This window comes from Triticum urartu, chromosome 7A, assembly GCF_056163025.1.
Source record: "Triticum urartu cultivar PI428250 chromosome 7A, HENAU_Tu73, whole genome shotgun sequence".
In the NCBI taxonomy this organism is placed as follows: domain Eukaryota; kingdom Viridiplantae; phylum Streptophyta; class Magnoliopsida; order Poales; family Poaceae; genus Triticum; species Triticum urartu.
The window spans coordinates 735,781,515-735,808,877 of NC_141879.1; the positions used below are offsets into that span (position 1 = coordinate 735,781,515).

The following is a 27,363-nucleotide window of genomic DNA, read 5'->3' on the forward strand; positions in this document are numbered from 1 at the left end:
TTGTTGTTCTTGACTTGGCCCTTAGCATACATGGGCTTGATCCTACATTGGCCTTTAGTTTGGCCTCCCCAATGGTGAATTACCTCATCAGGTTGATTGTCACAATCCTAACTAATTACTCATAACTTATATGATAATATTGGAGACTAAGAATTTAGTTTTAGAATTCTTTTTGTTGTGCTGCACGGAACTTTTTTTTATAATCCACTGCCGAAAACATCGACAATAATAGAACAATTTGTTGTGGATATGAATTATCATATTAAATCCACTGAAATGCAATCAAGCCTATTACGTGCTTTTATTAAATTATTTATCTAGTTAGAGCTGTGGTTGCTGAACTCAATAAACTCTCCACTACACGCACTACTTTTGTTAGCAATGATATGCCATAATAATGACACACTTGTGTATACACATAATTACTTAATTATTTCTCACACAATATTTCTCAAGTTTGTAGAATATATTGTACTTCCCTTTTTATGAAGAAATTTATGCAATGATATCCCCTTGGAACAAAATAATATCTCACCATACAATTGTGATGGAGATAGACTTATTTTCCCAAAAAAATGTGACATGAGTTGTTCAGATTGCTCCACAAAAGGAATAAGAATAAGATGGCCAAGAGAACAAGGCTGGTCAGTGTAGAGGGGCCAATGCTAAAACTATTTCTAGTAGTGATTCAGATATGTATGGTTGGGCAATACAAGCACCTATTCCCTATGTGGGCAGGGCCGGCCCTGTGTTTCAGGAGGCCCTAGGCGAACTCGAGGACATGGGCCGTTATGTCCTAATACCATATATATGTATGCGTGTACGTGCTATATAAACTATATATAACTTAGTAAGAGTAACTTTCAACCACACATCTTTAGTTTAAAATTTGACTATAATAATTCAATTGACTCCATCGACAACAATAATAACCAAATTCAAACTAACTCCATCGACAACAATAATACTAAAAAGATAATTAAACATTAAACTCGTTGGACAATGCCGATAACTTTACACCCATGAACTTTTCTTGAACACATATTACCGCTGAAAGCTAGTAGCAAGGCTAACTATTATATAAAGAAGACACTAGTTCGGCCGCCCTCTATCCTTGTGTTGGAAGCCTTGCGTGTATATATTATATATCGCATCGCCATCACCATGTGATGTTATTTTTATGTTGTTTCAGCAAGATGCTTTATGGAAATCATGTGTAGGCCTGTTCTATACTGGGCGATCACATAGATTTTTTATCTATTGTTTAGCTAAATAAGAATCGATGGAATATTGTCTATATCATTGTTCACATTCACCAACAACATACCTATGTATCTCATCTTGGATGCATTTTTTTTTTGAGAATCTCTTGGCTGTATTGTATGTCCTGACATATACTATATCAATTGTATGATTATTAACGGGAGCTCTCCCCAGCCGAAAAATTCTCATCGACGGCAAATTCCATCTTTAGCTTCTCCTCTCTGAAATAATCGGAGTTGAAATCTATTCGGCAGGAGAGCCTCTGGTTGGGGTTGCTTGAGTCGGCCACAAACACATATAACACTGATGGCACATTCAGCTGGTCAGATATTTAGTCCCATTTAAGCAAGTCTTGCCGTCGCAGCCGAGCTCAGGAGACAAGCGCTGCGAACTGGTACACACGATATCACTTGGCGGTGACAGTTTTGCTGTAAACCACTCAAACTCCAACTCTCCAGCTTCTGCGAGTTCCTCGAGGGCAGCTTCCCCAACTCCTGAAATTTTACACTCCGTCCATCATGGCAGCCAGGAGTTCAACTCCAAGAGTTTTCGCGTTTAGCGTTGCTCCGGGCACAGAGTTGGCGGAGCTCGGAGCCAGATCGTTGCCAAACGCACCTTAAGATACGTGTAATCTGTAAATCATCTCATATTCTACATGTGCCTAAATATTTGTTTGCAGAAAAAGGGAAGATAGGGGTGCCGTGTTAGTTTAATCACATGTCATTCTTGCAGTTTATTGTAAAGTAAGAAATGATATGCACTTGCATAACACGAATTGATACATTATTTCTTGGACTAGAGTAACTCAAATTCGACAGAAATGATGAACATAACATATGACTAAGAAAACCAGTAGAAAAACAATGGAAAGGTGTGATGTATCAGTCGCCACACTACGACGAGCTAGACCCCACATACTAGATCTTTGGGAACTTACAAACGCTCTCTAAAATCTCCAATGCTGTACTAGAACTCTTTCTCTTGAGGTTTTCATAGTCTTGGCTCGCCATTACTTCACCAAGTATTGTTGGAGATGCCATAAATTTGACGTAAGCCTGTTTGAGATCATTACACTGATGTTGATCAGCTAGCGCATATGTAGTTGCCACTGTTTGTACATCAAGACAGCTGCAAAGAGTAGCCTCACATATGAGCTTCAACTTTTCAATTGTGTAGCGATTGGCAGCCTCGAGTAAGTGGCGTACAATCTCTTTTCTGTCCTCGTCATCAAAACCGTCAAAAGGAAGCACCAAGCAGTCTGTGTACACAAAATGTATGAGAGCCCTAAAAACGTCAGGTAACATATCTTCCACGATTACAGATGGCCCGTCTTTCTCCATCATTGGTCCACAGAGCTGCGCCCTAAACACCGGTGACCTTGCAGCGAGCACTACCCTATGTGCAGGAAATGCTTCACCTTGGACGCAGAAGGTCACGTCCGCCCATTCTTTTGACTCTAGAAGATCTGCAAAATCAGTTGACAGTTCTGGTGGTGGCAGCTTCACTTGGGGTGATAATAAGTCACTGCAAGTCACTAGTGGATCTTTCATAACAGTGATGGAAAATTCAATCAAGAAGCGGTCAAATTCCACATATTCTGCTTCAAGCAAAGTTTTCCCCATGACCTTCTCCCACCCTCCCATCCTATATTTTCCTTCTGCCCTAGATAAGTTTAACACTCCGGTTTGAGTCCACTCTGTGCATTGTCCTCCTGGGGAGATCAAACGATAGCAAAATATTGCACTGACTTCTGCATTTTCGCTCATAAGCTCACCAAGAATAGAGATGTGGTTTTGGCTTTCAGCATTGATTCCTTGTGGGTAGAATCTAACTGACCAGTCATACCCACCAACTTGGAAGGCATGGGACCTTAGAAAATTGCCCAATCCAGTTTCCTTGATGAAACTATAGTTAGTAACCGCGAAGATGCAGGTCGAGTCTGCAGTTGCGAAGTCCATGTGCAATACAAGTGCCTGCAATTCCACACAAGATCTAATTAGCACACATATATGCTTCATTATTTTACAATAACAGAAATGTATGTACCAGTCCAAAGTTGTGACTCAATTATTGTAGGATGAACTGTCAATACACTACTCGGCCTGGACACAAGTTATGGACCAAACTCACCTTCCCGCAGCAAACAAGAGTTGCATCACAGGGTAGCATTATCTCTCTTTTCCTCTGGCTTTCACACAAAAAAGAGCTCCACCCGAATGTTTTGACTCCTAACATCAGAGGAAACGAACGTTGTTCCTCTGGTCTGCTATGGCGCTCCTCTCAATTAATTACTACAAACAAAATGGCACCGCAAGAAGACCAATTCCAACTGAACAGCCATTCGTACAATTTTTCCATTGGTAAAACTCCATGCATCTTTTTATTTTCGTGGAAAACTCCATGAATGTCCTTATAAACTGTACTTATACTACTTCTCACATAAAAAAACAAATCTATACGAACCATGCATGCATCTACCTTTGTAGTACTACTACTAGTCTCTACTGTGTCTACTGCTACTACCAGCTATGGATTGAATAACGGACCTTGGAGTTCAAGAGCGCAGTGGAATGACGACCAACGGTAGAAGGGATCCCAAAGCAAAATCCTGGCCGGCAGGCTTTCGAAGATTGGTAGAGATAAATGGAATCTCGTTGCTCACAAGGTAGCCAACTTAGGGAGAGAGATCAGTATTTCTCGCTCTGGGTAGTTTGTTCCTGCTAATGTGCGTGGTTGTGTTTTAAAGGATTGAAAACTTGCCTTCTCGTGATAATAATTGCGCGCTATCTATTGCAATCGGCAAATATTTAGACAATTTTAACGCCAGGCCAAACAATCCCATTACAATTAATACAATAAATGACCACTTATCTGTACATAAATATTCTGACAAAATTAACTGGCGACCATATATCTCCTGCGATATGTTCCGTAAATGCACAAAATCCTCACCAGTTTCTAGCAACTACTTCCTCTGTCTGGATTTATTAGCCTCCCTTGTATTACAGGTCAAACTTTGACCAAAATTGTAACTAGGGAGTGGTTTTTATAAACATAGACGCATTGCACCCACTTATCTATACCCTCCAACATTGCTTTGAAAAACTCTTCTTTTTGCACCTCGCAAATGATGAACATATGGACTGCAAACTTCACAGTTAATATAATTTTAGAACTTCATTGTTGGAAAGAATGTTTGGATTGTTTTTCGGGTCCAATCTATATATACAAAATGAGATTTTTTTTGTAAAGAAATACTACTCCTACCTCTGTAACAAAATATAAGTCAGTTTTGTAGGCTAAACTAGCCTACAAAAACATCTTATATTTTGATATGGAGGGAGTATTATATTAACTATTTATGTTGCACGAAACAATCTGGTTTTTGGTCACACATTGTAGTTTGAATGCATTGTTGACCTGTGAAGAGTGAAGTCCATGTGCCGCTTTATTTTGGACATATAAAAGTGACAACATGCACAGGTCGTGAAGCAAAAATGGTTAGATAAGCGGGTGTACAACCACAAATTTCCCTTTTAACTAATAAAATATGAACTGTATGTCCAAAATTAATACCGTCGAAAACTATCTTTTGAATATGAATCTGGTAGTATTCTTTCTGTAACATATACCTCATATTCTGTCAGTCATATGTACGGTCAAAAATTGACATGAAACACGAGTGGGAGGGGGCAATAAACCCAGATGGAGGGAGTACCACTAGTAGAAGAACGACCTTACGTGAAACACATTAGTCCCGGTTTGTAACTGAAGCGGCACTAATGTGCTCATTAGTGCTGGTTCCAACGGCTAGGCGGGCGGCGATCGTTAGTACCAGTTCATGGCAAACCTTTAGTACCGGTTCGTGCCACAAACCGGTACTAAAGACATGGTGGTAGGCTTGTGTCAGGTTGGGGCACCACTAGCACCTTTAGTACCGGTTGGTTATATGAACCGGGACTAGAGATGCACCTTTAGTCCCGGTTCGTATAACTAACCGGTACTAATGGTCATCCTATATAAACCCCTTCGTCGAGCCCGACCGCTCTGTTCTTCCCCTTTCCCCTCTCCTCTATTTTCTTCCTCTTCCTCTCGAGCTCACACTCCATTTTTGCAAAAATTTGTGAAGATTTGAAAGCACCCCATCCATCCAAGTAATCACAAAGGTTAGCAACTTTGTCCTTTCATCTCTCATTGCTAGATTAGCTCTTGCAATGCTCTATAAGTATAGTGATTTGTGGGTTTTATTTTTGAAAGGAACTATATGTGGTAGTATTTGATTTATATGCAGTTTGAGGTCAAAATAACTCTTAGTTTGCATATGTAGGTGTGGTTTACTTAGTGCCTTCCCGTCTCCGTCATAACCACCGTCGATCGCCCGCACCGTCCCGTCGCCGGCACCACCTTGGGGTTAGCCTCTTGTTCTTATCTTTTTTATATAAAAAATCATGTTTGTGTGATTTAGATATATAGTTACTCGTATAATTATCTTACCGGTAGGTTGTTTGTTATACATAGTGCCATGGTTTTGATATCCATCCCCGTCGGCCCTCGTCCGGGTTATGATTCAGATGTGGTATATTCTCTTTTATAACTATTTGTTGCATTTCGTGTTTATGACAAATTATGCTCATCAAGTTGACATAGATATTTTTATCGAGGAGGGATGTGAACCGGAAATTCCAACCGACCCTATTGTCGAGAGGTTGAATTCAGTTGAAAGAGAAAACGAGTATTTGAAAGAAAAATTGAAAAGAATTGAGGGAGAGAAGATGGAATTGGAGTTACATGTTGCCGATGTCGTCGATGATCACAAGATCAAGATGGAGAAAATGCGCTTGAAGATTAGAAAGATTAGAAAATATGACATTAATAATGAAGCTTGGTATCATTATGTTGTTGGATCAATAGTTTCCTTAGTTGCGATCTTGATCGCATTTGTTGTTGCATTTAAATGCTTCAGCTAGAGAGTTATTTGTATGTTGCATTTAAGTGTTTATGAACTTTATGTATGAACTTGTATTAATTTGGTCTATTCGGTGTTGTGTAATGAAGATGAGCCGTCGATGGATGTACGATGACCGATGCTCTCCCAATTTGCTAATGGCGTGCAAACTTTTCTGCTTGCGGATGAGGAAAACAAGCGGACGGATGGTTTTATGCCTTGTCCATGTGCTAGTTGTAAGAGTGATCAGAATTACTCTAAGTCAAGAACCATTCATGTCCACCTGTTTGAGTCTGGTTTCATACTCTACTATAATGTTTGGACCAAGCACGGAGAAAGAGGGGTTATGATGGAAAACAATGAAGAAGAAGAGGATGACGACAGCTATCCTAGCCATGGGTTCCCTCAACACGATGGTACAACAATGGGGGAAGAAACTGAGCCGGCAATGCGGAAAGAAGCTGAAGAAGAGGCATCGGAGATGAGCCCGCTAATGATCTAGGTCGGACCAGGTACAATAATAGAAAGACTCCTATGCCTGCAAGTCTATTCATGCACGCAAACAAAATAACTTGAAGTAATATGCATGACTAGACAGCCCCAATAATCTTTTACCACCATCTAGATGAGTATGCAATGAAAATAGGCTTTGCATCCGCTTTGATGTTGATGACTTCCCATTGTTAAACTGATCCAGGATTTAAAATGTCCAAAAAAAGTTAATATTCTGCTGACCGGGAGTCCTGCTAAGTCTCCGGATCCTAGTTAATCCTGTATATGAACTCGGTGGGGATTTCGTAGTCGTTGCTCATTCTCCAGGTCAGCGGAATTCTTAAAAAAAAGCCTCTTCTAGTGATAACATGAAATAATTTCAAGAACTCATATACTTTTCGATGAGTATTTTTCATCTAAGACAGTGCAATCTGTCAATCGAGGCATCTAATGTAGCTCCAACGCTTCCAGGGTACAAATTAGCAATCAATGTCAAACGATTGCTTTCAACCGACTGATTTAACACACGCGTAAACTGCCTCGAGGGATTGACACGCGTCCTCGTAGCCAGGCCATCCATCCCGCAGCCTTATCCCTTTCTTCTGGAGTCGTCCTCTTCCTCTGAACTAGATCAGGAAAATCTTGTTGCTGCTCTCTCCCCAAATCCTTTGCAACTTTGCTCTGCTCTCTCCCGAAGAGCATCCCGTCCTTTCCTCCCGTATCTCACTCCGGCCGGTGGAGCTGCTGCTGCTGCAAGGGGCAGCGCTGCACTGCGACGACCTGCTATTCAACCACAGGGACGGCGAGCTCTTTGCCGCGAAACGGCGATGATGTTCATGGTCGGAGTGCTACGGGGGCCACGGGGATAGAGGCCGCCGGCGCAGTAGACGACGGCGGTGTCGCAAGGTGCCGCTCACAGCGCATGGTGTAATCTCTGGCTGTAGTGAGGAGCTGCACCACATCGACGCGGCGGTGCGGTGCTGTGCAGCAGGGCATGCCGTCGGGGTTTTGCAGCAGCCGGTGATGCGACCACCCACCCTATTGCAGCAGCCGGCGCTGCCATGAAGCATCGTCGGGGCCGCCAGAGCTTCGACGGTGCTGCAACGAAGCATCGCCGATGCTGTGTTGGAGCATTGCCGGCCCACCGGAGCATTGTCGGTGCTTCAATGGAGCTTCGCCGGAGCTGCAATAAAGCATCATCGGTGCTGCAACAAAGCATCGCCGGTGCTGTGTTGGAGCATTGCCGGCCCGCCGAAGCATTGTCGGTGCTTCAATGGAGCTTCGCCGGAGCTGCAATAAAGCATCGTCGGGGCCGCCGGAGCTTCACCGGTGCTGCAACGAAGCATCGTCGGTGCTGTGTTGGAGCATCGTCGGCCGGCCGAAGCATTGTCGGTGCTTCAATGGAGCTTCGCTGGTAGTTCAAGGGGTGGTCACAACAGTGACGTTGCTGCTGCCGTGGCCTGTGCATGGTGAGCTCGTCGGCGTTTTTGGCGAGAGATGACAGGTGACGCCGCTGCTGCTATCTGAGCGCTACGGCTAGTGCATGTAGGCCAACTGCCCAACTGAAGCTCATTGCGCGGGAGCAAGGATGCACCCATCGGTGCTGGAGAGATATAGGCTTTGTTGCGATGGAAGTGATGTTATCGTTCACGGATCAAGCGGCCTAAATTAACGCAGATCAACGGCTGGCAAGGTGGTTTAAAAACTCCTACCATTAGCCGGTTTACGCGTAGCTGTGGCCTAATAATAAAGCATCTACTGCTTCTGCCCGCACACCCGTCGTCGCACTTTTGCAAAAAGACCCTTCTCTTCTTTGAAAATTGAACCCACACTTCCATCATAAGTCAGCCCAAACCGCCACAGAGGAGAGGAAAAAAAAAGCGCCCCGCACGACCCTGCCTCCTCGATCCCATCTCCACGTCCATCCCGCCCGCACCTCCTGCCTTCTTCTTCTCTTGTTAGGAAAGATCGGTTCTTTGGTGCGTTTTGCTGGGTGGGCGCCCGGGCGGCCTCATTGAATTGGTTGCCTCTGTTTTTTTTTCATTTGTCATCGAATGTCCACCGACGGAGACCAGCACCATCTAGATCGCCAAGCTCTGTTCAGACCAAAAGATAAGCGCAGGTAAGTACAATTCACCATAATCTACAAGTGTATATCATCAATCGGTATATGTTTGTCATTGCCAAGTAGATATACTACTGCATATTGCCTGCATATTGCCGAATGGATAAAGCAATATCTCGAAGGTTTTGCCGCTGCCGGTTGTTGGATTCATCAGACCTACTATTGACACCAGATTTTGGCATGGTCAAAAACATAATTAAGATGGTCTCAAATGGAAAAGTGCTCAAAGTGATGAAGTTTCGTATCATCAAAAGGAGAAACTTTAATATTTGGGTCATAGCCATCCGAACTCATCTCTAAGGCCGAAGTTGTGTTTGAAGTAGTGAGATTTTGTATTCAGAACACTATTTGGCTGATTACGCCCCCAGGACGGCCTCGTATGGAAAAATGATCTACAGGAATTGTCTTCGTCTCGTCGAAACGATCGATTTTGATATAAAAATCGTTCAAATCCGAGTTCGTATGCAAAAGTTAGAGCAATCGGAGTGCAGCCCTGTCACGAGGCGAGATGTGGCGCGCTCCACCAGACACATGGCTGACGGGTAGCGCGAGGAGATAGCCTGTGTTGCGAGACCGATTTGACCCTCAAGATGATCTCTGATCAAAAACCCTTCAACATGAAAGTTGTTCGTCTCGTCGAAACAGTCAAGATTGCTTTTGGGCTTGTTTTCATCCGAGATCGTTTACCACCGCAAAAAGGACCCGCAAGGTGCAGCCAGTTTAAACCGAACAGTTTTGAGAAGTTCGGATAAAACCAGTCCGAATGTGACTAGGGTTTTGGACGTGAATTGATGTAATTTTCTTGTAAGGAAAGTCTAGATAAATCCTTTGCTTGTACGGGAAGTCCAACTGCCTCTTATATATGTTGGGGGTGACGGCCGATTGAAACAACACCAATCGAATAAACACATCTACTACTTTTTCGTGTTCATCTATCCCCTATCCTTGTATCTTCTTCCTCGTTCTTTGTTCGTTCTTCTTTTACAGGGTGGCGAACCTCGAGGCCCTAGGGGCGATCAGGTCGACCTAGGGCAGCCCATAGCCGCCGCGCGCCCTGACAGGGTCCCTCCCGGGCGCGTGGGGTTTCGGGTCTACAAAAGCGCCCGCCGACTGTCTTGCGTATCGCGCTGCCGGTCGGGTCTCCTTCGACGTGAGCTGCGGTGCATCACCCCCGGCGTCGAGAGTACACGTGACGTGTTCGTGTGTCAACACACTTTTTGGCGACTCCGCTGGGGATCGAAGCTTTGAACGATCTCCGGCCCGTTCTTGCTACGAAGAGATCGTCATCTAGGGTTTGCAATCTACAAAGGTAATATGAATACCCAATTTACTTATGTAGATGCAAATAATGCATATGTTGTTGCTAGATCGTATAATGAGAATATTGTATCGGCTAGCCCTAGTTTTATCAATCATGCATCTAATTATGTGCAACAGCCGATTCAGAATAATCTTCATGCTTCAACTTCATATAATTTTAGCAACATGCAACATATGTATCCCAACTCCCATGCATCGGCAACCCCACAAATCTATATGTCGATGAACAACATGATGAGTTTGGTTAATCAAGTTGAAACACCCCATGTAGGAACTTTCAACGGCATGCAACATAGTGATTCATCTTTTTATTCATCGGCAACTAATTTGCAACATGTTAATCCAAACATGCCGGTGGATAGGGGAATTGGCCATGCTACTACTAGTTATTCGGCCAATTACCCTCAAACATTGTATGCTACACCTCATGCTACTAATTTTTCGGCACCATACGCAATTGTAGATGTTCATAATTCGGCTCCGCACCTTCATGCTCATTGCCGAATAAGTGAGAATTCTACCACGCATGTGTCTTTACCTAGTAACGTAGCATATCACGTTGCCCCCGCACAATTACAGAATTTCGGCAACACACCATTGTCGAAAGCGTCTCAAAGTATTGGGGGGCAATCCGATGAAGATTGGGTAGAAATTGGTCGAAAAAAGCTTAAAGATAGCCTAGCTACAATGTTTGCTGAATTTAGACAAGAACAAGCAACCTTGCGAATTAAAGAAAGAAAGAGTGATGATTCGGATAACAAAGTTAATTCGGTTGTTAAAAAAGCCGAATCAAATAGTATGTGTACCGAATTTATTGAAGAAAAAAAGGACGCCAAGGCATTGGAGAGTCATTTAAAAGTGGAGCAAAGTATTATTCAAGTATCACAACCATCATGCTCTCCCAGCGTGTATGAAGAGGTATGTCTAGCAAGTGATTTGCCTATTTTCATATTTGGTCACAGCTTTATTGTTGATGCATCTATTAGAAAAAATCTCGTAAGTAATTTTAAAAGACCAATGATGAAGGGTAATTTACTTGTTAGCAATAAAATTGTTACAAAGCATATCGGTCAATACATTGTACCATTCGAAGAGACCGATAGTGACTTATTATTGAAGCCAAAGCTTATCCCATTGCTTTATTTAGAGTTTATATCTAATTGGGTAGCTTTGCTTGCTTCATACTTGGCTTACGCATGGTCTCAATTGAGACATGTGTGTTTTAACTATTTTTGTTTCAGAAATATAAAGCCAAGGTTAAATTATTTTGAGAAATCCGATGCTAATATTATATCTTATCCAAAGACATCGGAGATAGAGTGCAAAACACAATGTATAGCCGAATGGGAAGATTCTAAATCTGAACCATTCGTTTGCTTACCTCCAAAGCCGTTCGCACACCAAGATCGGCTAGAAAACAAAATGTATACCTTTGATTCAAACATGTGTGATCAAATCTTCGATTTATTGTTGAAAAATAATTACATTAGAATTCTTGATCACCATGTCAAGCCATCTATCCAAGGATGAATTTATTGTAAGTTGCATGATTCATTCAAGCATAGTATTGAGGATTGCAACATGTTTCGTCAAATAGTTAAATCGGCCATTGATAAAGGACGATTGAAATTTGTTGAGACACCAAAAGATGATGAGTCTATTCCAATTGGTCCCAATGGTAAAAGGTTTTTGCATCGGCTGCTTCAAGCCGATCCATTTAAAGAGAAGGTAAAAACTGCAGGTGATGGGATCAAACTTTCAAGTAAAGAAGTTGTTGAAGAGCATAATGAATATAATCTTGAGGGCGAGAATTCCATCGAAGCTACAATGAAGACACCAAGGACTGGGGGGCAACAAGAAAATCCAAAGATCGGTGCAAGCACAGCCAAAGAAAACAAAAGCCGACGTAAGCACAAAGGTAAAAAGCCGAAATTCACTTTCGCGCAACTATTGGAAAAATATCAGAAGATAAGTGAGGAGAGCAGTGCTTATCGGTCAACTAATGCAAAAGCATCAAGATCACCCCCTAGGCGCAAACCAAGGATCGATATTGGCAAGAAGAGAATTTGAATGCAACTTATTCATATCCTTATTTTGGACTGTCAATGCCAATGTCGTAGATGCCTCCCTATGCTCATGCAAATCCATATCCATCATGGGACAAGTATAATACAAGGGCACATTCTCCATATTATTATAAATCATCTCGCCAATATTATGCAACTCCAAGAAGACCAACATTCAATGAGCAGTCATATGTTCAAGACCGTTTCAATAAAAAAGAATTGGTCCTAAACACAAGGAAGAATAAGGAGGTGGTTGAGCAAGTCTACCGCGTCAAAAGAGATGGTCGTAAGAGTGCCACTTCAGCTATGATCCCAAATGATAAAGAGTCAATTAAATTGTTGACATTGTCTATAAAAGGCAATGAGGCAAGTCAATCAAGTGCCAAATCTGAAAGGAAGAATAGAGTGCACAAGGTAAAACAAGAATTGACATTACTTCAAACAAAATCGCAGTCGGGGTGCCCACTCGGCTTATCGTATTGGCAAAAGAAGAAGTTGCAAAAGCTTAGTGCACAAGAACTTGAAAAGAGAAACATGGCATGGGTTCCAAAAGGAAGTATTCAAAATAAGAATTATGTGCGAGCTTCTTTTACAAGGAGTGCGGCAAAGGTAAAGAAGGAAAATAGTGAAAACTATAAAGGACCAAGCCGAAGGTTTCAACATCTTCGGTCCACACATTATCCATATTCTTTAACTATGTCGTTGATGCATATGCCATGGAATTCTTTATCAGGTATGATTGGTTACTCTCGGTGTGCTTATTTTAATCCATGGATGCAATGTAATTTCTTACATCATGAGTATTACCAAATCATCATATGTTCAATTAGCTTCACTTTGTTGCTAATCTAAATGGCCGACATATACTTATCGTCCTAAGAACATGCAAAATGGCCGATGGAGTGTTGACATCGTCCTTAGAACAAGCTATATGCGAGTTATTTTTCAGCACACAAGCTTTGCCGAAAAACAGGAAGGCATGTGTTGACACCAGATTTTGGTATGGTCAAAAACATAATTAAGATGGCCTCAAATGGAAAAGTGCTCAAAGTGATGAAGTTTCGTATCATCAAAAGGAGAAACTTTAATATTTGGGTCATAGCCATCCTAACTCATCTCTAAGGCCGAAGTTGTGTTTGAAGTACTGAGATTTTGTATTCAGAACACTATTCGGCTGATTACGCCCCCAGGACGGCCTCGTATGGAAAAATGATCTACAGGAATTGTCTTCGTCTCGTGGAAACGATCGATTTTCATATAAAAATCGTTCAAATCCGAGTTCGTATGCAAAAGTTAGAGCAATCGGAGTGCAGCCCTGTCACGAGGCGAGATGTGGCGCGCCCCACCAGACACATGGCTGACGGGTAGCGCGAGGAGATAGCCTGTGTTGCGAGACCGATTTGACCCTCAAGATGATCTCTGATCAAAAATCCTTCAACATGAAAGTTGTTCGTCTCGTCGAAACAGTCAAGATTACTTTTGGGCTTGTTTTCATCCAAGATCGTTTATCACCGCAAAAAGGACCCGCAAGGTGCAGCCAGTTTAAACCGAACAGTTTTGAGAAGTTTGGATAAAACCAGTCCGAATTTGACTAGGGTTTTGGACATGAATTGATGTAATTTTTTTGTAAGGAAAGCCTAGATAAATCCTTTGCTTGTACGGGAAGTCCAGCCACCTCTTATATATGTTGGGGGTGACGACCGATTGAAACAACACCAATCAAATAAACACATCTACTACTTTTTCGTGTTCATCTATCCCCTATCCTTGTATCTTCTTCCTCGTTCTTCGTTTGTTCTTCTTTTGCAAGGCGGCGAACCTCAAGGCCCTAGGGGCGATCAGGTCGATCTAGGGTAGCCCATAGCCGCCGCGCGCCCTGACGGGGTCCCTCCCGGGCGCGTGGGGTTTCGGGTCTACAAAAGCTCCCGCCGACTGTCTTGCGTATCGCGCTGCCGGTCGGGTCTCCTTCGACGCGAGCTGCGATGCATCACCCCAGCGTCGAAGGTACACATGACGTGTTCGTGTGTCAACACCTGCCTTTCAGACTTGGCAATGGATTTGGGATTATTGATGGCCTAGACAATAAACAGTGAACGAAGGAGTCAGAGGTAGCTTGATAAAACTCATGCCTACACATGGAGCAGTCCTGAATGTTTCACACATAACTACAAGCTAGCTACGACGGGAACCAGCTGGATCGATTTCATCCGCTGGCTGCGGACGCATGTACGCGAATGCTCAAGGAGCGCTGACCTCGGCGTCGAAAACTCAGGGCTGAGACAATCACGCCGATCCGCAGCCCCGGCGGCAGATCCACGCGGCCCCGTCAAGCAGCCGCCGGCCACCGCTGCCGCGCCTCCGCCACGGCCCCAGTCCGCCCCCGCGCGCAGGCCCGGCCACCAGGAGCCCATACGCAGCCGCGCCGCAACTGGCCGACAAAAGCTCGGAGGATTTAAGAGAGGAGGGAATAGAGAAGGGGAACGCGGCGCCGTGGACTGGAGCACGGTCATGGGTGTGTGTGTGGCTAGCAGGGAGAAGAGGCGATGTGGATAAGGCACGCAGTGGGAGATAGCTCTTGTTGTGGATTGCTTTTTTAGTTGGCTGCACCGAGTACCGACCAGAAGCTACTAGATGTTGCTATACGTGCCAGCACCGATTGCATTTTATTTTTTCTTCTAAACGAGCACCGATATAATAATTGGCTGCTGTTGTTTGTTGTTATTGTTATATTTTAATTTCCATACCTGCCACATCTTATGAATACATCATGTGATATACAATAATTAAAAATGAGTAAAATATTTGAATAAACACTTCTGCTTCGGTACATTCTCCCTAAACATATCAATGGTTGAGATTACCTCATACCTCTTCATAATAAAGGATAGGATGTTTCAAAATACGTAGTCCGCGCTAAGAACTCCGTAGAGGCAGGAAGTCAACGTTTTGCACCTGGGCCGGGCCATTTGTCGGTGCACCGCTTTCGATGAGAGAAAAATCGCGGGGATAAAATGAGAGCGATGGGATTCGAACCCTGAACATTCCAGTTTATGTGCACGCTCTGCTAACCACTGCGCTGCCAATCTGAAGCCTTAGATTTCTAGCGCAAATCCTTAATTACGAACTAAAGGTCGCGGCAAAATTTAGAATAAAAGTTTGCAAAATTAAGATAAACTGCAATAGGGATCGAACCAGGGACATCACAACGGTCAACCATGTCAGTAGCCTCTATACTAACAGGGATTTGGTGTCCAAAAGGGTAGCCCAGTCTATATGAATCATAAGCCGCGAAATTATTTAAAAAAACTCAGACCTCATTTTCTTGTTGGAAAAGGTAAATATTTTTAGAAACGCGGTCATCTAAAATTTTGTGATATTTTTAAAAGAACTAGAGCATTTTGTGAGAACGTGAATGTTTTTTTGGGAATCATAAAAGGATCAAAACTTAGAACGATAACATTTTTTGGAATAGCAAACAATGCATTGGGAAATGCAAACATTTTCAAATTTGTGATTTGAAAAAACTAAAACATTTTGTGAAACACAAGACTCTCCAACATTTGTTTTACAAAGGAAAAAAACATTGAAAAGGAGAACATTTGTTGAAACAAGGAACTAAACTGAAAACACAAGCATTTTTCAAAATTACGAAGAATCGTTTCAAAGTGCGAACATTTTTTGAAATTCCCAAAACATTTATTAAATTTGCGAACAACTGTTGAAGTCAAGAATATTTTTTTAATTTGGGAACAAATTTTGTAACTTCATCGTCCTGATTACACTGCTTGCCATCCGACTACGACCTCTTGTGATATTTAAAAGCAGGAAATATATAAGGGTCAACCACCAAAATTTTCCAGCAGTTGGGCATGCGCAACGTTGTCCACCATGCAAAATATAAACAAATTTGAACACTAAATGCACGTTGCATCACGTCTGGACTGTGTTTTAGAGTTTTTCATCAAAAAAAAACCCTAGAAAAAGCATATAATGTCTGATACCAACGGAACATGGCATGCATGATGTCGATGGTAATGCCAATGTGTGAGAAAAAAGTTGGGTACCTTCGGAGGAGGTGGGAAAAAATGGTTCGAGAGTTGCACTTTCAGCCTACCCGAACGTAGCAGGCTGTACACGGTATGTTTGATTGCAATCATGAAATGACACCAAATTTTGCCAGCAATTGGGCATGCGAAGGGTTGTCCCCCACATAAAATTTGAACAAATTCGGATACCGAATGCACGATTACGTCACGTCCGGCCTATGTTTTAGGGTTTTTACACCGGGAAAATCCTAGAAAAAGCATAGAATGTCTGAAACCAACGAAACTTGGCATGCATGTTGTCCATGGTAAATGGAAATGTGTGGAAAAAAATTGGGTGCATTCCGAGGAGCTGAAAAAAAATGGTTCGAGACTTGCCCTTCTGGCCTACCCAAACGTACAAGGTTGTACACTGTGTGTTTGGTTGCAGGCATGATATGAAATTTTGCTAGCGGTTGGGCATGCCCAAGATCTCCCCCCCCCCCCCCCCCCCAATGCAAAATTTAAACGAACTCGGACACCGAACGCACATTGCGTCACGTCCGGCCGTGAACCTAGAAAATGCATGAAATGTCGAAGACCAATGAAACTTGGCATGCATGTTGGGCATGGTGATGCCAAGGTGTGGAAAAAAATTGGGTGCATTTGGACGAGGTAAAAAAACGCTGTTCAAAACATGTCCTTCCGGCCTACCCGAACGCACGAGATTGTAGACGGTGTGTTTGGTTACAAGCATGAAACCACTAAAAAAGTTCCATGTGCTCATGATTTTTTTCTAAGAAAATCACAAAATTGAAATAAAATCACAGACTCAAAAAAGTTCATGAATTTGAAATAAAATCACAGACTAAAAAAATAATAATGAATTTGAAAAAAGGTCATGAGTTTGGAAAAAGTTCATTAAAAAACAAATCATAAATTTTAAAAAGTTAAAGAATTTCAAAAGGTTCTGTGAATTAAGAAAAGAAAACAAAAAAAGAAATAAGGAAAAATGATAAAAAAAAAGAACAAGGGCTAAACTGAAGAAATTCAGGTCAGGAAATGCATGCTTTTTTATTAGCGTTATATTTCGGTAAGAAGTAGGAAAGAAGTTCTCTGCCACAAGAGTTAAAGTATCCCAGTGGTTGGCGACCTCACTACTATATCTGTACCGACTGGGTTCGTTTCCCATGAAACACAGCTTCTAATTTTTGCCTAATTCAGAACTTAATTTGAAAGCCATATTTCGACCCGGACGCTTTTGGGATGCTTCTAATAACCAACGAATGGCAAGTGCTCTTCCTTGTTTAGATCCTATTTCAATCGGAACTTTCCGCGTCGATCCTTTTTTATTACATCTTGTTTTTACTCCTATATTGGGAGTTACTCTACGTATTGCTTGACGTAAAACCGAAGCGCTTCTCTAATGAATAAATAGTTCGTAAGGGAGAAGATATTTGAAGCTCAACAGCACTTGATAATTAAGATATTCCCCAACTCTGGATGTTACTGACATCGTTGGTGAGACAGAAAGGAGAGAGGGATGGATAAAGAGTAGAGAGAATGTGGCCACGATGCATCTTGAAGTTCACCTTTCTTTGTAGACAATCCAATCGAAATTTACCTGTGATGGGGAACATATAAAAGCTTGCTTTTTTATGGTGATGTTGGCCAAGTTCAAATAATGCAAAAGAAAAGGAACGAAATGTAATCTTGCAAATCAAATAACCAACATTTTCTAAAATAATAATTAACATAATAGAAAGCTCTTTGCTTTCAAATATTAACAAAAATTTATATATAAACAATCCCAATTAAATGCACCATTACTCTTTCGCCCAAAAAATCCTTTTGAAAATTCTAAGAAAACTTTTGAATTGGTTATTAAACCCTTGAATAGTATACAACAATTCCACCATTTGTATATCTGGCTAGAAACAAATACAACATTCCTCTTCTAGCCGATGACAGTGCTAAGCTGAAGGAGGCGCCATCCAAGGACATCCCTACGACTTTCTCAACTTTATACTACATGGTATGGACATCGAGTGTGTGTGTTTTTTTAAATTGCATACTAAAAATAAATGCAACATAATTTACATTATAATTATGTATATTTGGAACAAGCATTAGGAAAAAAACACGTTTTTTTCCTTTCACGAGAGTCACGGTTTTGCTTCCATGAGAGGCACGGTTGTAATTTCGCGAGAGGCACGGGCGTGCCTCTTTCGGAAAGTGAAAAAAATCGTGCTTCCGGTTCGGTTTTTTCGCCCGGTTTTTTTCTTCCGGTTTTTTTGTGAAAAAAAAATTCGTCAAAACCTATCAACATGGGATTTAGTTTTGAAGATCTCGACGCGATTAATCCAACGGTGAAAACGATTCGAGATTTGGACACACGGTTTAAGAGATAAAATGTTTTGCATAAACGGATCTACGAAAAAAGGGAAAACTCCCAGGTTGCGACAAATGGCGCACTGCATGTGCGCCACTTGTCGTGACCTCGGAAAGTGGAGTGTTCTTTGCAACGAGTACTCCTTAATTAGTGATTTCGGAGGAAGTGTTCTAAAAGGAGATGTCTTGCACTACTGCTGCTTGGTACCAGACGTGAACAACTACATTAGGAGTTTGCTGCATGGTTGGAGGTCAGCTCAGCTTTTCTATCTTCTTAACTTTTGTGGATATAAAAAGTTATGTAGTCTTGAAGCTGAAATTTAGTTGATTGAAAGTAAAGAGATTCAGAGTAAGAGACTTTTTTTTGCACTCAGGGGACGGGCACGGTAACATGTCTTCTCACTCCAATATTTGAAAATGAATTTGATAAAATTAGGCACTGCATTTTTTTCCAAATTATTGGCAAAATACACTTATGGACAATTTTAAAGAAAACAAAAGTGCGTAATTCTCCTCTGCTTTGTGGTGAAGTCCTCCTGTATAGGGCATTTGAGGTTCTGTTTAGTGCATAATTTGGCGAATCTTTTGCAGCAAACATTTGTTTATTTGCTTTGCCATGAAATTTCCTACATACCACTGTCTAGCTCTATCCAGGTGCCATAATTTTAGGTTTGACAACTAAGAAGTTAACTTCAAATTTGAATGCCATGTACTATAGCATTTTGAGAATTGGAGTGTCGCTCACTACTACTTTAGTGGTCTAAAACATCTTATATTAGTTTACAGAGGTACTATTTGGGTTGTCATTGACATCACTCTGGCGATGTTGCATGTCAGAGGGGTCTACTCATACGTGCAGTTTTCCATCGTCTCTGGCGATTCTTTTCTTTATTTTCCACCTTACACGGTTGGTATATTCATGGGTTCACCCTTCTTCCTAATATTTTAGTTTACTAAAATCGTAACAATTGGTGTCAAAACCTTATATTCGATGCTATTGTATATCAGTACCATTACCCTGTTTGCAGATTTTTACTTAACCTGTATTAGAAGAAATCATAGGCCAACTTACAACCCAACTAAAAAAAGATATTGAAAATCAAATAAAACGTAAGCCAAAAAGATAACCAATACATTGTACTATTTCGATCATGCTTCTTACATATATGTTTGATTACATTATCTATACAATTCTATAATTGTCCGCATTATTTTCCTTAGCTTAACATGACATTGCATTCCATACATAACTATCTATTATAATAACAATTATAAGGTGAACCATGTTTGCCGCGACTTGCACAGACCAGAGTTTTCCCATTTGTACACATTCTATTTGCATTACATTTTTCTGTAAAAAAATACTGACAACTTCATCATTGTGTTCTACAGGAAGGTAGTTAATGTCACTAGAGATAATAAACCATTTGGATTCCAATACCATACGATGTTGATCTACACCTGTGCCTTCTCTCCTATTTATGCTTTGGTTTCAGTGGTTCTAACTTCTAAGGCTCGCACATAATAATTGAGAAAAGTAGCATAGTGTTTTTTTTGGCTATTTGCTATCGATGGCATGTTGCAGTTTACCATGGACTATGCTGAACGTGCATCTATCCAAGGAATACTGTACCTTATGGGATTTCTCATATATTTGTATATTTATTGTATTTTATTTGAGTTGGATCGTAGATTTGTTGTTGTGTTGTCAGAATAGACAATGCATGAATTGGGTAACTGATTTTATAGCTGCAGTCTGCTAAGCACAATTACCGGTGCTTTATTTTCTAATCTTCAGTTTTTTTCTGTCGTTAAATACCATACAACTTGGTTTTGTTACTAACTTTAATCTAATCATATATTTTACATCGATCACTATTATTTTTGTGACAAAATAGACGAGCGCAGCAACGCGTGCCATCATGATATATATATATATATATATATATATATATATATATATATATATATATATATATATATATATATAGTTCTGAAAAAAATTCTGAAAAACTCTGAAAAAAATACTGAAAAAGTTCTCAAAAATTCTATATATATATAGGAGTAGGATTTTCTATAAGTGCTTGCCACAGAACTAGTTAAGGGTTTCAACGGTGCAAAAGTTCTCAAAAATTCTGAAAAAAATACTGAACCAACACACCTATAATATAACATGATGCAACGGAGGGATTAAAAAAATACGACTGTATGTGTCCTGGACAAAAAAACAAATAGTTCAGTATATATTTATGTCGTATTGAGCTGAAATGCTTATTATTTTTGTCGAGGACACATAGATGCATATTTTGACAATCCCTCCGTTGGATCATCTTATTACATTAGAGAGATGCTCCCATATTTATTTCATATTTTTTGATAACTTTTGAACCGTTAGAAGTTTAGGAAAACTTAACTAGTTCTGTGGCAAGGTATGCTAGACACAGTTTTACCTATATATATATATACTAATTGGAAGCACTAATCAGGGCTTCGCGTTTATCCTCATGAACTTAGCAAGTTGTTCGTACTATCTGTTAACATGAATAATTGTGTAATACTTGTGTTGTAACAGTCGCACGTCCAGCCCTAGTTTCTAGGATCTCAACCGTAGCCCAGGCCTGCGTGCCTACCTCTCCGGGCTTCTCCTCTATGTAAACCTGCTGTACCGTGGTGTAATGAGTAAGATAATTAATCCATTATTCTACTTGGTATCAGACACCAGGTTCTCGCCATGGACGACACCCATGGCTCCTCCTCCTCCGCGGCAACCAGCTTCGCCTCCTCCCCCAGCTCCACCTCCGGCACCTCGACTGCCCCCGCTGCCGGCACCACTCCAGCCACCGGCCCCGCCACCTCGATTCCGTTCGTCTTCGGCACTCTCCCCTCCTCCTTCTTCGGTACCTTCCCTCACACCGGATCACAGTTCGCCCCATTTTCTCCTCCTCTGTGCCCCCGCCGCCGGCGCCCCCTGCCAAACACCCCATCTTCCAAGATCACATCTCGAACCACATAAAATTTCTTCTCAATCCTGCCGAACACAACTACCACAAGTGGAAGACTTTCTTCCTCATGGTTCTCGTCCGCTACGGCGTCACTTACCTCATCGAGCACCCCCCCTCCCCCCAACGCCGACGCCTAGTACCTCGAACTCGACACTCATGTCGTTCTCTGGATGTATTCCACCCTCGCGGACACTCTCGTCGACCATGTGATCGGCGCCACCAACACCCACGCGCTCTGGACGCGGATCCGCGACTACTTCCTCTCCAATCGTGCTGCCCAGTACATGATGCTGAGCAGGCAGTACCGCAACCTCAAACAGGGGGATCTCTCGGTGGACGAGTACGCCCGCCGCATGAAGTTGCTCACCGCCGGCCTCGCCGACATCGATCACGCGGTCACCGAGGTCGACCTCACCACTCAGTTTCTCCACGGCCTCGACCAACGCCTCGACAACATCCGCGTCGTTTTGGGTGACACCGTCCCTCTGCCGCCGTTCGAGACGGTCTTCTCGCGGGTCAAATTCGCCGAGGAGAACCTCGCCCAGCGCGCCGCCGAGGCGGGTGCCACTGTTCTCGCCGTCCATGGGAGTGGTGCTTCCCCGGGCGGTTCCTCCGGGGCCAACAGCTCCAGCTCTCGCTCCGGTGATCGTGGCGATCGTCCCCAGGAGCGCTCTTCTGACCGCGGCCACGACCAGTCCAACGGGCGCGGCTACAACTCGCGTCAACCTGATGGCGGTGATCGTGGTGAGCGCGGTCACAGCCGCGGCCGTGGCCGTGGACGTGGACGCGGCCGCGGCGACTCGGGCCGCGGCGCCGGTCTGCCCTTCTCTCCGTACACGGGCTTCTTCGCTCCTTATGGGATGGCCCTGCCGCCGCCTCGTCCAGGCTGGGTCCCTCCCAACGCCGCGGGCGTCCTCGGTCCCCGGCCTGGCTCCCATGCCCAGGCCTACCCCATGCAGTACCAACCCTACGCTGCTCCGACGCCATATCAACCGCCCCAACCCTCATGGGATCATCTCGCCATGTTGAACGCCGCCTACAGCGCCCAAGGCTTCCCCAACTACGGTGCCGCGCCTAACGAGTGGTACCTCGACAGCGGCGCCTCCAACCACGTGACTGGCAACTCTGGTAACCTCACCACCTCGTCTTCTTCCTTACAGCATAATTTGTCAAGCATTGTTGTAGGCAACGGCTCCCACATGCCCATCCACTCCATCGGCTCCACTACTCTCTCACCACATAACTTTCATTTACGCAACATCCTTTTCTCCCCTCATGTCACCACTAGTCTTATCCCTGTTCGCCAATTTACCAAAGATAATTCTTGCTCTATAGAGTTTTACGCGTTTGGTTTTCTTGTGAAGGACCTTCGCATCAGGAAAGTCATCATGATCTCCGCTAGCTCCGACGACCTCTACCCTTTCATCAGCAATAACAAGCCGTGGCGTGCTGCTTTCTCCGCCCAAGCTTCTTCTGGTGATGTGTGGCATCGTCGGCTCGGCCACCCTAGTGCTCAGTCTCTTAGCTCGTTAGCACATGATTTTCTTGTTCCTTGTAATAAACCCTCCTCCGCCCCATGTAGTGCATGTCAACTTGGGCGACAACCACGTCTTTCTTTTCCCACTTCTACTAGTCGCACTTATACACCTTTTGAGTTAATCCATTGTGACTTGTGGACATCTCCCGTCGTGAGTTTTTCTGGCTACCAATATTACTTGATCATACTTGATGATTACTCCCATTTTTCGTGGTCCTTTCCGCTACGCAACAAATCCGACACGTCCACTACGCTCCGACGTTTCTTCACTTACGTCAAAACTCAATACAACGTCATCATCAAAGCTCTCCAATGCGATAACGGCGGCGAATTCATCAACTCCTCTCTTCGCTCCTTCTCCACAAATGGCATTGTGTATCGTTTTTCCTGCCCACACACCTCTCCACAAAATGGTAAGGCCGAGCGACTTCTCTGCACCACTAACGACATTGTTCGTACCCTTCTCATCCAAGCCAGCTTGCCACCCCCATTTTGGGTTGAAGCACTCCACACCGCCACATACCTCCTCAATCGTCGACCATCTCGTGCCGTTCACCACTCCACCCCATACTTTCTCCTCCATGGCGTACACCCGACCTATGATCATTTACGCGTCTTCGGTTGCCTTTGCTTCCCTAGCCTATACGCCACGGCCCCCCACAAGCTTGCTCCCCGCTCTACACGGTGCATTTTTCTCGGTTACCCCCTCGAGCATAAAGGCTATCGATGCTACGACCTCTCGTCTCGCCGTGTTATTGTGTCTCGTCACGTTATTTTTGACGAGTCCACTTTTCCATACGAGCCAGCCCCACCTGCGACCTCCCCTCCCCCGCCACAGCAAATCCTGGTCGAATCCCCTTGCAGATCCGCCCTTTTCCCGATCCCAACGATCCACCTACCTCGGACGGACCCCACCCACCTGACCAACCCGGCCGGATTCGGTCTCCACCAATCCCGCCAACCCAACCACCCGACCGCTCCGCCCCCACCACCACGCGTCCCCCGTCCAACGGCCAGTCCCACCTGCCTCGGTCTCCCCCGCGTGGCTCCCACCCCCCATCAACTCCGGATCCCGCGCCTGGCCCGCCATCCGCCTCGGATCGCTCCCCTGCCGCGTCTGCCACCGCATCCACTCCGGATCCCGCGCCCACTACCGCTTCTCCCGCCCAGAGCCCCACCAAATCTCCCTCGCTTTCCGTGCCTGCCCATGCAACGCCTCTTCCTCTCCCTCCTCATGGCCTGCCTGTTGCACCACCTGTCAACTCCCATAAAATGCGAACACAAGCGAAAACCGGTTTCTGCCAACCCCGGCGCTTATTCCTCGCCGATGCCACATCCTCTCCCATATCACCCATTCCTTCCACATACCGCTCCGCCCTCAAAGACCCCAACTGGCTACATGCAATGCGTGACGAATTTAATGCTCTAATGAAGAACTCGACTTGGTCTTTGGTTCCCAAACCTGCAGGTGTCAACGTGGTCAGGCAAGTGGATCTTTCGCCACAAGTTCAACACTGATGGTACATTGGCTCGTTACAAGGCGCGATGGGTCGTTCGCGGGTTCACACAAAAGGAGGGTGTGGACTACGGGGAAACATTCAGCCCGGTGGTGAAACCGGCCACAATCCGAGTGGTCTTGAGCATCGCCGTGTCCAGCTCCTGGCCGATACATCAACTTGATGTGAAAAATGCATTTCTTCATGGAGATCTCAAGGAGACTGTGTATTGTGCCCAACCGGCTGGCTTCCTACACCCCACTCATCCGGATCACGTTTGCCTCCTTCGTAAGTCCCTCTATGGCCTTAAGCAAGCTCCCCGTATGTGGTTTCATCGCTTTCAAAATTTCCTCCTCACACTTGGCTTTCATGCATCCAAAAGTGACTCCTCCCTGTTCATTCTCACTCATGGCTCATCCATTGCCTACCTATTGGTATACGTGGACGACATCATTTTGACCGCTAGCACGCCTACCACTCTCACCTACGTCATCAACTCCCTCAAGCGGGAGTTCTCCATGACTGACTTGGGTGATCTCCACCATTTTCTTGGCATCAATGTGACACCCAACAGAGACGGCTTGTTCTTGAACCAACAACAGTACACGCTTGAGCTTCTCGATCGCGCCAAAATGTTGAATTGCAAACCCGTATCCACCCCCGCAGACACCACATCCAAATTATCCGCTAGCGCTGGTCCACCACTCACCAATCCCACTGCCTACAGGAGCATTGTCGGTGCCCTTCAATACCTCACTCTCATTCGCCCGGACATCTCCTACGCCGTCCAACAAATTTTCCTCTTCATGCATGAACCACGGGAGTCCCACATGCTTTTAGTCAAACGCATTCTCCGCTACGTACCTCCGCGGCACTTCTCACTATGGCATCCAGTTCTATCGGTCTTCCTCCTTGGATCTTCTTGCTTATACCGATGCCGACTGGGCCGGTTGCCCGGACACACGCAAGTCTACTTCAGGGTTTTGCGTCTTTCTCGGGCAGAACTCGATTTCTTGGTCCTCTAAGCGACAGTCTACAGTCTCCAGATCCAGCGCCGAGGCTGAATATCGCGGTGTGGCAAACTGCGTTGCCGAGTCCTGCTGGCTCCGACAGTTGCTTCATGAGCTTCGCCGCCCACCGTCCCGCGCGACTCTCATCTACTGTGACAACGTCAGCGCGTCATATCTTGCCTCCAATCCGGTACAGCATCAACGCACAAAACATATTGAGATCGATCTACATTTTGTGCGTGACCGCGTCGCCCTTGGTGAGGCCCGTGTGCTTCACGTACCCTCCAGCTCACAATTCGCGGGCGTCTTCACTAAAGGGCTGCCATCCTTGGTGTTCACAGAGTTTCGATCCAGCTTGAACGTCCTACCCAATGGCGTACCAGCTGAGGGGGGGTGTTAACATGAATACTTGTGTAATACTTGTGTTGTAACAGTCTGGCACGTCCAGCCCTAGTTTCTAGGATCTCAACCGTAGCCCAGGCCTGCGTGCCTACCTCTCCGGGCTTCTCCTCTATGTAAACCTGCTGTACCGTGGTGTAATGAGTGAGATAATCAATCCACTATTCTACTCTATCTCTCCATTAGCTAACCATAGCCGTAGGATAAAATAGGTCAAGAGTCCACGCTATCTGTCCCACTTAAGCTTTGGCAAAAAAAAAAACTCTTGCACGGGCTGCCCTGCCCCACATAAGCTTTGACAGAAACAAAAACTCTTACACGGGCTGCCAAAAACACATCTACGTTGCAGTAAAAAAAATGACTTGGCCGATTCGGCTCCACAAAGTCACGAACGTCTCCCGGCAAGATTCTCATCTTCCTCCTCTGCGCGTCTCCTCTGATGTTTCCACATCGCATAAACTTCCATGCTGCATCCATCTAAATAGGATTTCAACCACCAGCTACATGTTCCCTTTCTCAACAGCAATTGAATCTAGCAAGCCGGCAGCCGTCACCACATCCTGAGAAGCCTACAATATTAACTGGTGCATGCGGGTAAAAGTATCAGATAAGTTTTTCTGTGGTCATGCCTCCGCGCGGCAGCAGCGGCCAAACCCGCACCTCTACTTTTGCCGTTGCGGGTCTTCCATCGGCCACGCAGCACACGCTCCAAGCCTCCCCATTCACGTTTCCATTGATTCCCTGTCGACGCCGTGACCCATCAGCGCCGGGGTCTTTTCCGTCTAGATGATGCCCCTTCGCACGTTCTTCTCAGCCCAGTTCACACGGGAGGAGCAGTGTGATTTTAGCCCCTGAGTGAAAAGGGCAGTCTGAGCCGTCTGATGAAGGCTTTGTATGCTGCAGGAAGGAGCAACTGGGCCTATTGCTATCAAGTAATTAATATTCTTATTATTTTCTTGATTTGTTTGCATGTGTGGGGATAATTACGCTGACTTGAAGTTAAATCCGATGTTTTCTGTTTATCTGAAGTGCCCAGATTCAAGGAATTACAATCTATAAATTTGGTTAATGTACGTTGCATCCCTATACACGGAGTGCAGATCAAGTATCTGAATGTAAGGTCTGAACTAAGTCCCAAGAATTGGTAAATTATTGAACCATACTACACTAAATTTGTCGGCTGAGTAGACACATAAGTTTTTACTACCATTTACATGCCAATTTCAGCTCAGTTGGACAACCTTAGCCATTCAATATGTTTGTTGCCCAAACTACTCTATGCTCCATGCCAACGG

The 27,363-nt window shown here is 44.2% G+C and overlaps 2 pseudogenes; one reads left to right on the forward strand and one right to left on the reverse strand.

Annotated features, from left to right (window-relative positions):
- Positions 1–2,180: 2,180 nt before the first annotated feature.
- LOC125531542 (BTB/POZ and MATH domain-containing protein 2-like) lies at positions 2,181–3,621 on the reverse strand (annotated as a pseudogene).
- A 17,734-nt stretch (positions 3,622–21,355) lies between these two features.
- Positions 21,356–24,681, forward strand: LOC147962472 (uncharacterized; annotated as a pseudogene).
- Positions 24,682–27,363: the final 2,682 nt, after the last annotated feature.